The sequence below is a fragment of the Heloderma suspectum genome, chromosome 1 (genome assembly GCF_057233095.1).
Source record: "Heloderma suspectum isolate Gila_16-S chromosome 1, 16-S_ref, whole genome shotgun sequence".
Classification (NCBI taxonomy): Eukaryota; Metazoa; Chordata; class Lepidosauria; order Squamata; family Helodermatidae; genus Heloderma; species Heloderma suspectum.
Genome location: NC_139458.1, coordinates 104,730,103 through 104,744,650, shown reverse-complemented (window position 1 = coordinate 104,744,650; position 14,548 = coordinate 104,730,103).

Here is a 14,548-nt window from a genome sequence, read left to right as displayed (position 1 = left end):
TCCTCATCCTTCATTGTATGGTCACAGACCCATTAAAACCACACAAATAAATCATAATCGTTAAAACGTAGAAATATAAACACTGAATCATTTACACAAAAGAAAGAATAAAAGCATAGTCATTAAAACATACACATATCGAAATATGTACATATATTTAAAACAAAATGTGATACAAAAGTTAAAACATGAGATATGAAATGGGAGTTACAATTAATATAAACAAATTGTCTTACGAGACCTTTGGGTGGAAAAGAGGAACTTAGCCACTAGCTCTGTCACTGATCTGTTTATACCAGCTAAAAAAAATTCCAAATACCATTCCAATCGGTTTTGCCAACTTACCCTCCAGCCCACACCTTACTTGGAGTGTAGTATGTTGACAAAGACACTTAATAAGGTAGAGCAATCTTTTGTCAATGGAGGAGTGGTATAGCTTGGCCCATAACCTGTCTCTCGATATTGTGTCAAAGGCAGATTTCAGATCTATAAATGAGGCAAACAGACCATTTCCAAAATAGTTCATATATTTCTCCTCCAAGTGACTTAAAACTAGGCAATGGTCAAGAATTGATCTGCCCTTCCTGGAACCTGCTTTTTTGTTCCCCAAGATATTTTCACCCTTTATCCAAGTGGCAAGCCTCGAATTTAAATAGCAAGCATACAACTTCCCCACTATGGACAGTAAGCCAATGGGCATATAATTTGAAGGATCCTCTCTATCACCTTTTTTGAATATTGGAATCACAATAGCCTCAAGCCATGCCAGGGGGAGTTGGCCAGTGTTATTAATAAGTGCGAAGATATTAGCTAAAAGAGGAGTCCACCAGTCTATATTGGTCTTCAAAATTTCAGAAGTTAATTTATCTGAACCCAGGGCTTTTTCAGGTTTAAGAGAAATGATCAGAGTCGCTATATCAGCCTGGGATACCGGGTCCTATTGTGGCAAATTATTTAGATCCAGGGAAAATAGATTTTCCTTTGGCTGCTCCCTAGATTCTGCAAACATTTTAGATAAGTGATGCTCACAAACATTACCTGGAATATTACAGCTAATTGAACCTGAAGAATCACCCAAGGCACTGGTGACCTGTGCCCAGAATAATTTAGAGTTATTATTTAACGAGGAATCTATTAGTGCCTTCCACCTGTTTTGTACTACTTGTTTCTTCGTTTTATAACGCTTTTTTGGCTGAGTCTTTCTGAGGTAAGACTACGCCTGTTTCTGCCAGTTAGCCAGTCCAGATTAAAGTGGTTGGAGGCTGTGGATCAGTTTCAACAACACGTTTCCTGCTACCCCAAAAAAGAACATACAAAACATTCTTTCAAAAAAACCTATGGAAGTATCTACCATCAACAGCTCTATGGGAAGGATTTCAGGAGAGAGGCAGACAAAAAAGACCTCAGGGCCTAACCTAGTTGGACTCCCCCCACCCCCCCCAACGGGCTATCTACCATCAGCTGCCCTGAGGGAGGGAGATGAGGATAACACCAGACACCGGGTCCTGTTCCGGCCGGACACTCCCTGCCCCCAGGACCATCTTCCACCAACTTCCCTGAGGGAAGGATCCTTACTTATTTCTATTTTTATTGGTTAATATTGTTTATTGTGGTTTTATTATTTTTATATATCAGTTGTAAGCTGCCTTCATAGAATTTGTATCCTGAAAGGTGGCATATAAATAATCATAATAAATACATACATAAATAAATAGTGTTTGTAGCGCAGTTCCTTACCTTAGAAGTGACCCTGAATCCTTATTACAAGCTCACTCAGCATGAATGGCCTCCACATAGTTATTAGGGCTGTGCACTGCTTTGGCCTGAGGCCGAAACTCTGAGTCGAAGTGGGCTGCTTTGGGTCACTTTGAGCCCCTTCTGAGGCATAGTGGAGGGGGCATGAAGCAACCTGGAGAGGGTCAGGGGCTCCTCAAAGCACTCGGTGTGCTTCAGAGCTTCAGCACCCCTGGCCCAGCCATGCCAGGGCCTTACCTGAGCCGCCGCCACCGCCGCCGCCCTCACTGCCATCCTTACCACCGCCTCCACCCCCGCCATCCTCGCCGCCACCACCATTATCACCGCTGTCCTTGCTGTCCGTCCTCACCACCTCTGCCGATGTCCTCGCCAACGCCAACTCCTGAGGCCTGGATGCGCGCCAACTCTTATTGCGGGAGTCACCTTTTAAAAAAAAACTTCCTGGAAATTGCCATTTTAAAAATGGCGACTTCCTGCAATCGGCACGTGTGTCCAGGCCTCAGGAGTTGCTGGCAGTGGAGAAGGCAATGAGGACGAGGACAGCGGCAGTGGTGGAAGTGAGGATGACAGCGACAGCAACGGCTATGATGGGGCGATGGCAATCACGGCAGCAGAGAAGGTGGCAGCGATAATGGCGGCAGAGGAGGAGGAAGAGGCGGCGGCAAGGTAAGGGTTTTGCGCAGGGGCATTGGGGGGGACCTGAAGCGGGGTTCAACATCCGAATCCTGCTTTGGGTTCAAGGCCAAGTTGGGTGGGGGGCCCCCCGAATCTGCCCGAGCCGAATCGGGCCTGCCTCCGAAGCCATGAAGCGGCGTCCGAGTCGGATCAGGGGGTCCCTGCACAGCCCTAATAATTATCAGCTTCCAACCTTAGCTGATGGCATTCCCTCCCAGAGTTGGTGGTGGAGGCTGGCTGCATATCACTAAGGGAAGTGGAGTGTCTGTCTAATGTCTGTCTGAAGAATGTCTAGTGTAAGACTATCTTCTTCTAACTCTATACCCTTACCAAAAGACTAGATGGTATTTATCGGGCCTTTCCTGTGAAAGTGGAGCAATGTCTTGATCTGTTTTAAGATACCAGGCTCGCCATGAATAAGCACTTTTGCCTATGAATAAGCACTTTTGCCCATATGAAGACAAACTGGGGATCTTTGTGAAAGAAAGGTGAGATAGAGATAGACTTTCAGATTATACCAGGTGAGCAACTCGTGGCCCTCTAGATGTTGTTGGACTGCAACTCTCATCAGCGCTACCCAGCATAGCCAATAGTGAGGGATGGAGTTCCAGTCCAAAAACACCTGGAGGGCCATTATATGAAATGTCTACAGTTTAACATGTTGCATCCCTAATTCTCTGTTACAGAAATAAAACAGATCATCATCATAGAGAGAGGGCAAGGCAGAGGTTGGCTTGGTATGGCCATATAATGCTTTGCTGGGGCAGAAACACAATTTCTAAGTAGCTGCATGTAGGTCAATGGAACATGAGACTTCTGTGTGCAACTGAGCACTGGTTTGGATTGGGAAGGAATCTGAGAGGGGCAACTGAATTAGACTGACTTTTACTATGAACTGTATTCACAGTATTTTTGGATTGGATATCCAAACCAGCCGTTGACAGAAAATAACAAGATGGGGTAGGCTGGTGGTGTAATGACTTCTATTGCAGTGTTTTAAAGCATTGTTTAACAACCCTGAAGCTACACATGGTTACTTCAAGGTTTGGCCAGGACATTTATTGCAAATGGTACTGGGGGCAGCGGTGGTTAATTGGAACAGGAGTCACAGCTTTGCATACAGAACGCCCCAGGTTCAATCCCCAGGATTTCCAAGTAGAGTTGGAAAAAGCTGCTACCTGAAAGCCCGGAGAGCAGCTGCCAGTCAGTGTAGAAACAATTCTGAGCTGGATGGACCAATGGTCTAACTCAGTATAAGCAACTTCCTATGTTATTCCAATACTGAAGGTTGTTTTTTGCTAACAAAATTGCTTCTCCAATTGCCACCACGGGTATAATCTTACAGAAGTCCTACTTAGAGTAGCCCCATTGAAATGAATGGGACTTAAGCGTAACATAAGCCCCATTCATTTCAATGGGTCTACTCTAAGTAGGACTTCTGCTTTTACCACACAAATCGTCTTTTGTTTTTTTTACCCATAATGGGAAAGCAACTAACCAACCCCTTTCTCCTACCTCTCTGCTGCACCCGCAATCTGCTTTACATGCTCCCAACCTTAGTTCCCTAGAAAGGCAAACCAACATTCCTGAGAATGGATAGCTCCACTTCAAGATGAACATGCATGACACTCTTAGCTGGATTACTGTGCAGGGCTGATCTAAGCCACACACTCTCAGCCACGGGCCCCTAATGCAATAGGAGGATAATATTGATGGACACTTTGCATTTGAAATGGTAGAGCACATTTTAAAACATTTGCCTTAATAACATACTCACATTTCTTTACATGAAATAGCTGAGCTGAGTTAGAAAGAGCATGAACTCCTACCTTTACTGCTATCTTTTGTTTCTGGGTGGACATGCTACTGCGCAATCATGGGTACTTTAAAATCTTGGGTTTCTCCATTGTTTTCTATGGGGAGCTATCATTTCTGCCTTAGGAAGCCCTCACCCAAAGAAGTTTCACAAATAACCAGTAATGCCCTTCTCCGAAACATATCTCCTTTTCGGCTTATCTCTATGAATCACTGTTCCTCTAGAATTTCCAGCATGGGTAGGTTTTTAATCACATGCACAGATTTAGCCCAGGAATTGCCCTAATTAGTAGAGTTGTTGTTAGCAATTCCACTTAAAGGGTAATTAATTAGCATGCATCCTCTTGTAAGTGACACAGCACAAGTAAATAGGTTAAATGTGAAAACACCGTTTTTAAAACCTCCGAGTGCTTGTTGATAGGCAGGGATGCAATCAAATGCCGCTCTAAACTATCCCACTAGATTGCATATGGCCTATTAAATAGAGTGGAATACATTTGACAATAGCAAACTACAGTTTTGGCTGCAGCATCAGGATTATTTCAAGGAGCATTTTACTAAGATCAGGCCATACAAGGAATATGGAAGCCTGAGAAGTCTGTTCCTGGGCCAAGTTCCAAGCAGTCTGTAGAGAAAATAGCAGATGCCTGTATACATATAGACACGTGTACATAGGTACATGTTTGGCTACCTATGATTTTTCTACATGGAACTTTCCATTTGGGAAATTCACCTTCTTTACAGTGGCCTTTTGCTTTTCTTTCTTACCTCCTCTCCCTTGGTTTCCTCCCCACATGTGAAATGTAGACAAGAAATGTTGTTTTCTTTTGCTTAGGGTGCAAATCTATGCATGTTTAGCCAGAAAAAGTCCTAGAGTTCCCAGCATTCCCCAGTCGAAGCCACCCATGATGGGTTATTTGAGGGTTAAACAACCTTTGCATAACCCTAGAATATACTGAGGGTTGTTTAACCTTTGTATAACCACCCTCCCCAATGGTCAGGTTCAGACAACACACCACAACCCCATTAGGGGTTGCATATCCATAATGGTGGCCACACATGTCTGGAACATGCCACAGCTCATCGTGGGTTAAATAACCTATGGTGAGCGCAGTGTGTTGTGTGAACTAGGTCAATGTGTTGAAAAGAAATAAAAAAGTGTACTTTACAAATAGCTGGCAATCTTAAACAGAGATTCCAAACTTGTGTGTAGCAAGGATCATCCATGGTGTTCCTAGATGACAAAGGGATGACAAATAGATGACAAAAGGTTGACAGATTTAATAAGGAATAAGCCTGATGTTCCCCTTCATGGATCACTGCCTTGTTGTGGCGAAGGGGCTTGCGTAACTCAGTGAAGCCATAAGCTATGCCGTGCAGGGCCACCCAAGACGGACAGGTCGTGACAGAGAGTTCTGACAAAATGTGGTCCACTAGAGAAGGAAATGGCAACCCACTCCAGTATCCTTGCCAATAAAACCCCATGGAACGTAACACAAGGCTAAAAGATATGACGCCAGAAGATGAGACCCTCAGGCCAGAAGGTGTCCAATATACTACTGGGGAAGAGCAGAGGGTATTTCCAAGTAGCGCCAGAAAAAGTGAAGCGGCTGGGCCAAAGCCGAAACGACACTCAGCTGTGGATGTGTCTGGTGGGGAAAAGAAAATCCGATGCTGTAAAGAACAATATTGTTTAGGAACCTGGAATGTCAGATCAATGAATCAAGGTAAGCTAGAGGTGGTCAGACATGAGATGGCAAGATTGAACATCAACATCTTGGGAATCAGCGAACTAAAATGGACAGGCATGGGCGAATTTAATTCAGGTGACCATCATATCTACTACTGTGGGCAAGAATCCCTTAGAAGAAATGGAGTAGCACTCATAGTCAACAAAAGGGTGGGAAAAGCAGTACTGGGGTACAATCTTAAAAATGATAGAATGATCTCAGTACGAATCCAAGGCAAACCATTCAACATCACAGTAATTCAAGTCTATGCCCCAACCACTGAGGCCGAAGAAGCTGAGGTTGATTGGTTCTATGAAGACCTACAACACCTTCTAGAACTAACACCAAAAAAAGATATCCTCTTCATCATAGGGGATTGGAATGCTAAAGTAGGAAGCCAAGAAATCACTGGGATAACAGGCAGGCATGGCCTTGGTGCACAAAATGAAGCAGGACAAAAGCTAATAGAGTTTTGCCAGGAGAACACGCTGATCATAGCAAACACTCTTTTCCAACAGCACAAGAGGCGACTCTGCACATGGACATCACCAGATGGTCAATATCGAAATCAGATGGATTATGTCCTTTGCAGTCAAAGATGGAGAAGCTCTATACAGTCAGTACACACAAGACTTGGAGCTGACTGTGGCTCAGATCATGAGCTTCTTGTTGCAAAATTTCAGCTTAAATTGAAGAACGTAGGGAAAACCACTAAACCATTCAGGTATGACCTAAATCATATCCCTTATGAATATACAGTGGAGGTGAGGAATAGATTTCAGGGATTAGACCTGATAGACAGAGTGCCTGAGGAACTATGGACGGAGGTCCGTAACATTGTTCAGGAGGCAGCAACTCAATCCATCCCAAAGAAAAAGAAATGCAAGAAAGCAAAGTGGCTGTCTGATGAGGCTTTACAAGTCGCTGAGGAAAGAAGGGAAGCAAAAAGCAAGGGAGAAAGGGGAAGATATATCCAACTGAATGCAGAGTTCCAGAGAATAGCTAGCACGGAGAGACAAGAAGGCCTTCTTAAATAAACGATGCAAAGAAATAGAGTGAAACAATCGAATGGGAAAGACTAGATATCTCTTCAAGAAAACTGGAGATCTCAAGGGAACGTTTTGTGCAAAGACGGGCATGATAAAGGACAAAGAAGGCAGGGACCTAACAGAAGCAGATGAGATTAAGAAGAGGTGGCAAGAATACACAGAAGAACTATACAGGAAAGATCTTAATGTCCCTGATAGCCATGATAGTGCGGCCACTGAACTTGAGCCAGACATCCTCGAGAGTGAAGTCAAGTGGGCCTTAGGAAGCATTACTAACAACAAAGCTAGCGGAGATGACAGTATTCCAGCTGAGCTATTTAAAATCCTAAAAGATGATGCTGTTAAAGTGCTGCATTCAATATGCCAACAAAGTTGGAACACTCAACATTGGCCGCAAGACTGGAAAAGATCAGTTTACATTCCAATTCCAAAGAAGGGCAATGCCAAAGAGTGTTCAAACTACCGCACAATTGCGCTCATTTCACATGCCAGCAAGGTGATGCTCAAAATCCTACAAGCTAGGCTTCAGCAGTATGCGAACCGAGAACTACCGGAAGTACAAGCTGGGTTTCGAAGAGGCAGAGGAACTAGAGATCAAATCACCAACATTCACTGGATCATGGAGAAAGCAAGAGAATTCCAGAAAAAGTCTATTTCTGCTTCATTGACTACGCTAAAGCCTTTGATTGTGTGGATCACAACAAACTGTGGCAAATTCTTAAAGTGATGGGAGTACCAGACCACCTTACCTGTCTCCTGAGAAACCTGTACGAGGGTCAAGAAGCACCAGTAAGAACCAGACATGGAACAACCGAGTGGTTCAAAATTGGGAAAGGAGTACGACAAGGCTGCATATTGTCACCCTGCTTATTTAACTTATATGCAGAGTACATCATGAGAAACGCCGGGTTGGATGAATCAGAGGTCGGAATTAAGATTGCCGGGAGAATTATCAACAACCTCCGATATGCAGATGATACCACCCTAATGGCAGAAAGCGAAGAGGATCTAAAGAGCCTCTTGTTGAGGGTGAAAGAGGAGAGTGCAAAAGCTGGTTTGAAACTCAACATTAAAAAAAAACTAAGATCATGGCATCTGGCCCCATCACTTCCTGGCATATAGAAGGGGAAGGAATGGAAGCAGTGACAGATTTTACTTTCTTGGGCTCCAAGATCACCGCAGACGGTGACTGTAGCCATGAAATTAAAAGACGCTTGTTCCTTGGGAGGAAAACTATGGCAAACCTAGACAGCATAGTAAGAAGCGGAGACATCACCTTGCCGACAAAGGTCCGTCTAATCAAAGCTATGGTTTTCCCAGTAGTAATGTATGGCTGTGAGAGCTGGACTATAAGGAAGGCTGAGCGCCGAAGAATTGATGCTTTCGAACTCTGGTGCTGGAGAAGACTCTTACAAGTCCCCTGGACTGCAAGGTGGTCAAATCAGTCCATCCTAAAGGAAATCAACCCTGAGTGCTCATTGGAAGGACAGATACTGAAGCTAAAGCTCCAATATTTTGGCCACCTAATGTGAAGAGAACACTCTCTGGAAAAGACCCTGATGATGGGAAAGACTGAAGGCAAAAGGAGAAGGGGACAGCAGAGGATGAGATGGCTAGATAGCATCACCGATGCAATGAATATGAACTTGAGCACACTCCGGGAGAGAGCGCAGGACAGGAAGGCCTGGCGTGCTATGGTCCATGGGGTCACGAAGAGTCGGACACGACTGAATGACTGAACAACAACAACAAGCCTGATGTTTATCCCTCTAGAATCAGGGGAAGGGGTTGGTGGTGGAGGTGGAGATCCTCCAACCAGGTATGGCCCAGCAAGCTTGATAGGCTTTTTGCTTACCCTTGAGACATGGCATGTCCAACATGCACACAATGGGAGATGGGCCATTAACATTGTTCAACAATGCAGGTAGATAGATGGAAGAGGTATGAACTGATAGAGATTTCCCATGTACTCTGAGTTGACAAGGCCCATAAAGGATGTGGTTTGGGAATTCCAGTTTGTATCCCTGGAAGATCCTTGAGACATGACAGCTAAGATGCTACGTAATGAGGAAGCTAGGCTATTATGCCTTATATAGTGGAGTTTTAAAGAGACAGGCATTTTATTCTTAGATATTTCTCCATGGATACAGATGGATTTATAAGTGAATGAGTAAATAAAAGTGCCTATAAATGGCAGTTTTATGCCCTTTGGATATTATGAAATATGGGGAAGGGCTGCCTCACACTTTTTAGTTTTCATCCTTCTCCATCATGTATCAGAGCTTTCACATGTCACCCACACATGAGATGCAGGATCAGGCTTTTGTGCCTCTCATTGTGGTGGGAAGAGGTGCACATTGTATTACAGGTCATTTGAAGAAGTGTGGGAAACAAGGGACTGATTGGGCATACCCAATTCTAATGTGCAGGAAAAGCACATAGTGGAGGATTGCCACATAGGATGGGGTATGGTGTTAATTGGGACTGAACCACTTTGGACTGAATCACTTTGGAGTGCTGATGGGAGCATCATATATTAATGAAGTTCTGTATTAATATAAAAATAACCCTGCACATAGAAAGGAAGCTAGCATGTCAGGGAAAGACTTTCAATCCAGCCCTTTTCAAAGCATGCTAGCTTTCCATGTATGATAAAGCCCTTTACTTTGGATTACATTCTGAAACCTGAAGAGGTATAGTCCAGGAAAGGTTCTACTGTATGTTTTTTCTACAAGTTTGAGTCAGCTCTGAATCACAACATAGATCTGGAATTGAGACATGTAGTGCCTGGAATATTTAAAAATTACTGTCAAAGGTAGAATTAACTGACATTCATTGAATAGGTTCAAGCAAAGATATTATGAGTCATATTAGTTCTTGCACTTTGAAGAAATGCACTGATGACAGTCAAATTAATAAATTTTAAAGGGTTGTGATATTTAATAACCTATTTGACAGAAATTATACAATGTATTAATAGTGCAAATGTTAACTTGCTTAAGTGAGAGAATGATAGCCATAACCAAAAGGTCCTTCAAGATTAAACAGATTATTACTGAATGATTTAGCCAGTCAGTTGCTTCTTTCTCTCATACTTCAGTGAAGCAAACATTGTTTTCTCCGTCTCCCAGTTTCTCCTAAAGGCATTTCAACAACAACAACAAACAACAACAACAACACAAATGTAACTGTGATCTTATGTTCATATTAACCTTTTGTGATAACAGTACTCAACCAGATGGAGACAACATGGAGGGAATACATGTTTGAGATTGGTGCCCGCAGCCTGTTCCCTTTTCTGTCACACCTGTATGTACAACTCATGTTCTGTTTTCCAAGGCGGGGGGGGGGACCCAATTTCACTCAAGGGGAGCAAGGAATAGGAGTTTTGCTAAAGGTAGCAGAGCCAGCCATATCACCAGTCTGAATCCAGGTTTGAATCTGGCCAAGATGAGCTCCATGCCCGCCCCCCGCCCCCCCCCCCAAACCAATCCATGGGCCCATCCACCTGCAAGCTTACAGGGCACTAGTTTATTTATTTATTTATTTATTTATTTATTTATTTATTTCTATGCCGCCCAATAGCCGAAGCTCTCTGGGCGGTTCACAAAAACTAAAACCAAACAACACACAATAAAACAATTTAAAATATATAGAACATTAAAACCACAATATAACAATACAACCACAATAAAACCTAGCAGCAGTACAGGAGTTTAAAATACAGATTTAAAACAGCAAAGATAAAAATTTAGAAAGCTAAAATGCCTGGGAAAATAAAAAGGTCTTCACCTGGCGCCGAAAGGAATACAATGTAGGCGCCAGGCGAACCTCACTAGGGAGCTCATTCCAGAGCCGGGGTGCCACAACAGAAAAAGCCCTCCTCCTAGTAGCCACCCGCCTCACTTCCTTTGGCAGGGGCTCACGGAGAAGGGCCGCTGATGATGATCTTAAGGTCCGGGCAGGCACATAGGGGAGGAGGCGATCCTTCAGGTAACCTGGCCCCAAGCCGTTAAGGGCTTTGAATGTTAACACCAGCACTTTGAATCGGGCCCGGAAATGGACCGGCAGCCAGTGCAGCTGGAAAAGTACTGGCGTAATATGAGCTCGCAGGCCAGTCACTAGTGGGTGACGGAAAGGAGGAGCTGCACCTGTACTAATGCAGTCCGGCAGCAATGGAGGAGCATTGCCTGTGCTAGTCTGGGGCACCACGGCACCTTTATTTTCCCCTCTTTCTTTCGCTGCACTCCATTGAGCAGCAGGAAAGCACAAACATAGTTTTAAGGAATCTGGAGAGCCCTGGGGAATGCAGGCAGCGGTGCTTCTTAGTTGCTGACCACTGGCACTTCTGCTGTCCCCACCCGCCCAGAGTACCACAGGTGGTGTTTCCTCCAAGCTTCTCCCTGCGCTTCTATGGGCCGGCAGCAGAAGCGGCAATGCCAGACAGCAAAAGAAGAACATTGCTGCTCCCTGTGGTACTCTGGGCAGGTGGGAGCAGCAGAAGCAAGCTCTGGGGCCCAGGGCAGCGCAGGTGCCAGTGCTTCTCGGTTGCTGGCCACCACTTATTTGTTTATTGCATTTATATTCATTGCTTTTTTCCTCTTGCAAGGAACCCAAGGCAGCTTACATTCCCCTCCTCTTCCTCTCCATTTTATCCTCACAACAACCCTGTGAGGTAGGTTGGGCTGAGAGTCAGTGACTGGCCCAAAGTCACCCAGTGAGCTTCCACGGCAGAGTGGGGACTAGAACCCGGATCTCCCGGCTCCCAGTCCAACGCTCTAGCCACTACACCACACTGGCTGCCACCACTCCTGCAGCTTGGGGGACCCACTGCCTGACATTTTCTGGGGTCTTCAGCCCCTTTAAAATATACTTCTTTCTTTCCTGGCACTCAATGGAGCAGCAGAAAAGAAAGAAAAGTTAAAGGTGCCCCAGAGCAGTGCAGCTCATGCCTGCAGTGGAAGGCAGCACTTGGCAGTGCTGGAAGTCACCGTTTTAAATTCCACCATAATGCCCAAAACATAGTGTTGTTTCATTAAGGACACTGAAGGAATTAAAATGCAGGTACCTAGAAAATGCTTGTATTGTTTCTGAGATTGTACCCCAGTACTGCTTTTCCCACCCTTTTGTTGACTATGAGTGCTACTCCATTTCTCCTAAGGGATTCTTGCCCACAGTAGTAGATATAATGGTCACCTGATATAAATTCGCCCATGCTTGTCCATTTTAGTTCGCTGATTCATAGAATCATACAATCATAGAATAGTAGGGTTGGAAGGGGCCTACAAGGCCATCGAGTCCAACCCCCTGCTCAATGCAGGAATCCAAGTCAGAGCATCCCTGACAAATGGCTGTCCAGCCTCGTCTTAAAGGCCTCCAGTGTGGGAGAGCCCACCACCTCCCCAGGTAATTGGTTCCATTGCCGTATTGCTCTGACACTCAGGAAGTTTTTCCTGATGTTCAGCCGGAATCTGGTTGATGTCAATGTTCAATCTTGCCATCTCATATTTGACCACCTCCAGCTTACCTTGATTCATTGATCTGACATTCCAGGCTCCTAAACAATATTGTTCTTTACAGCATCGGATTTTCTTTTCACCACCAGAAACATCCACAGCTGAGTATCCTTTCGGCTTTGGCCCAGCCGCTTCACTCTTTCTGGCGATACTTGGAAATTCCCTCTGCTCTTCCCCAGTAGTATATTGGAGACCTTCCGACCTGAGGGGCTCATCTTCCGGCGTCATATCTTTTAGCCTTGTGATACATTCCATGGGGTTTTCTTGGCAAGAATACTGGAGTGGGTTGCCAAAATGACCACATTTTGTCAGAACTCTCCACCGTGACCTGTCCATCTTGGGTGACCCTGCACGGCATAGCTTATGGCTTCACTGAGTTATGCAAGGCCCTTCGCCACAACAAGCTATGGTTTTCCCAGCAGTAATGTATGGCTGTGAGAGCTGCACTATAAGGAAGGCTGAGCGCCGAAGAATCGATGCTTTCAAACTGTGGTGCTGGAAAAGACTTATGAGTCCCCTGGACTGCAAGGAAGTCAAATCAGTCCATCCTAAAGGAAATCAACCCTGAGTGCTCATTGGAAGGACAGATACTGAAGCTGAAGCTCAAATATTTTGGCCACCTAATGCGAAGAGAAAACCCACTGGAAAAGACCCTGATGCTGGGAAAGATTGAAGGCAAAAGGAGAAGGGGACGGCAGAGGATGAGATGGCTAGATAGCATCACCGATGCAATGAATATGAACTTGAGCACACTCCGGGAGAGAGCACAGGACAGGAAGGCCTGGCGTGCTATGGTCCATGGGGTCACAAAGAGTCGGACATGGCTTAACGACTGAACAACAACAACAACAACCTACCAACAACAACGCTGAGAAAGGGGAAAAAATAAAAGAGTGAGGAGCCCCAGAATAGTATAGGTTTGGGCACTGGTGGGCCCTGCCAGTAGGCATTGCCCATCCATGTCTACTGCTGGTGCCAGGCTTGCAAGCGGTCCCCACCTCTTGTGCAACAGCGATTTGGTGCTTCCCAGAATGGAAATGAGCAGAAATTCCTTCCATTTCTGGAAGGAGGGCGGTCTGTGGAGCTCGCATAAACGACCTGCCCCCTTCCAGAAACGAGTGTTTCCACCCATTTCAAAGTTTCCTCTGTGAACTGCTAAATTTCCTCGCATAAGTGGTGGGTCCCGCTTGCACAATGCAGTCAGCAGGACCCACTGCTTGAGGAAGGGGATCAGTGGGGTGGAAAAGAATCGGCAGGGGTACAAGCGCCCCATTCGATTCTGCCCCTTGTTAGCTGATCAGCTCATCTATGGTTCTCTGGAGACAGAATGGAGTGGGGAGTGCTCTGCTCTTTTATATGCTTCTTTCAGCATATAGAAAGGCGAGAGAGAAGCCCAAGGTAAGGCCCAGTTTGCTTGTCACCATATTACTGAGAACCTGAAACACAAATTACCCCACTATGCTGACAATCTTGTCTACCCGTTCTTATGGTATAATTACAACAGACATGTGTTTTGTTTGCACTTTTTTATATCATATATACTTAGATATACTTTTAAAATAACTTTTTAAGGGTAAGGGCTTTCCTGGAGTGCCAGGCTCTCCCCAAGGAGACATCTGAATGGTTTAAGGTTGTATCGAGTCATAGCTGGGCAAGAGGCAAATAGAGAATCTCTTCAAGTCAAACAAGCAAAAGGCCCCAGTGTCTAGGAGGATCCTTTTATCAAGCTAACTATAGAAAGGAGGAAGGTAACATGGCATGAGCAACTAAGAATTAAGGGCCCTTTAAGTCAAATAATGGAGCATGGCCCAGGAGATTTAGCGTAGCCAGTCCATCATGAGTTCAACTCCAGCCAGTCAGAAGCTGAGAAGTGGCTGCTGCTCCCAATCTCTCGGCATCCAATTAGCCTTAATCTCCTGGTTAATGCCATCTTTGTTTCATTTGTCAACTTTGTCATTGTAAATGATAATCTACACCAGCTTCTCAAACTTCATAAAATTGTTCTTTC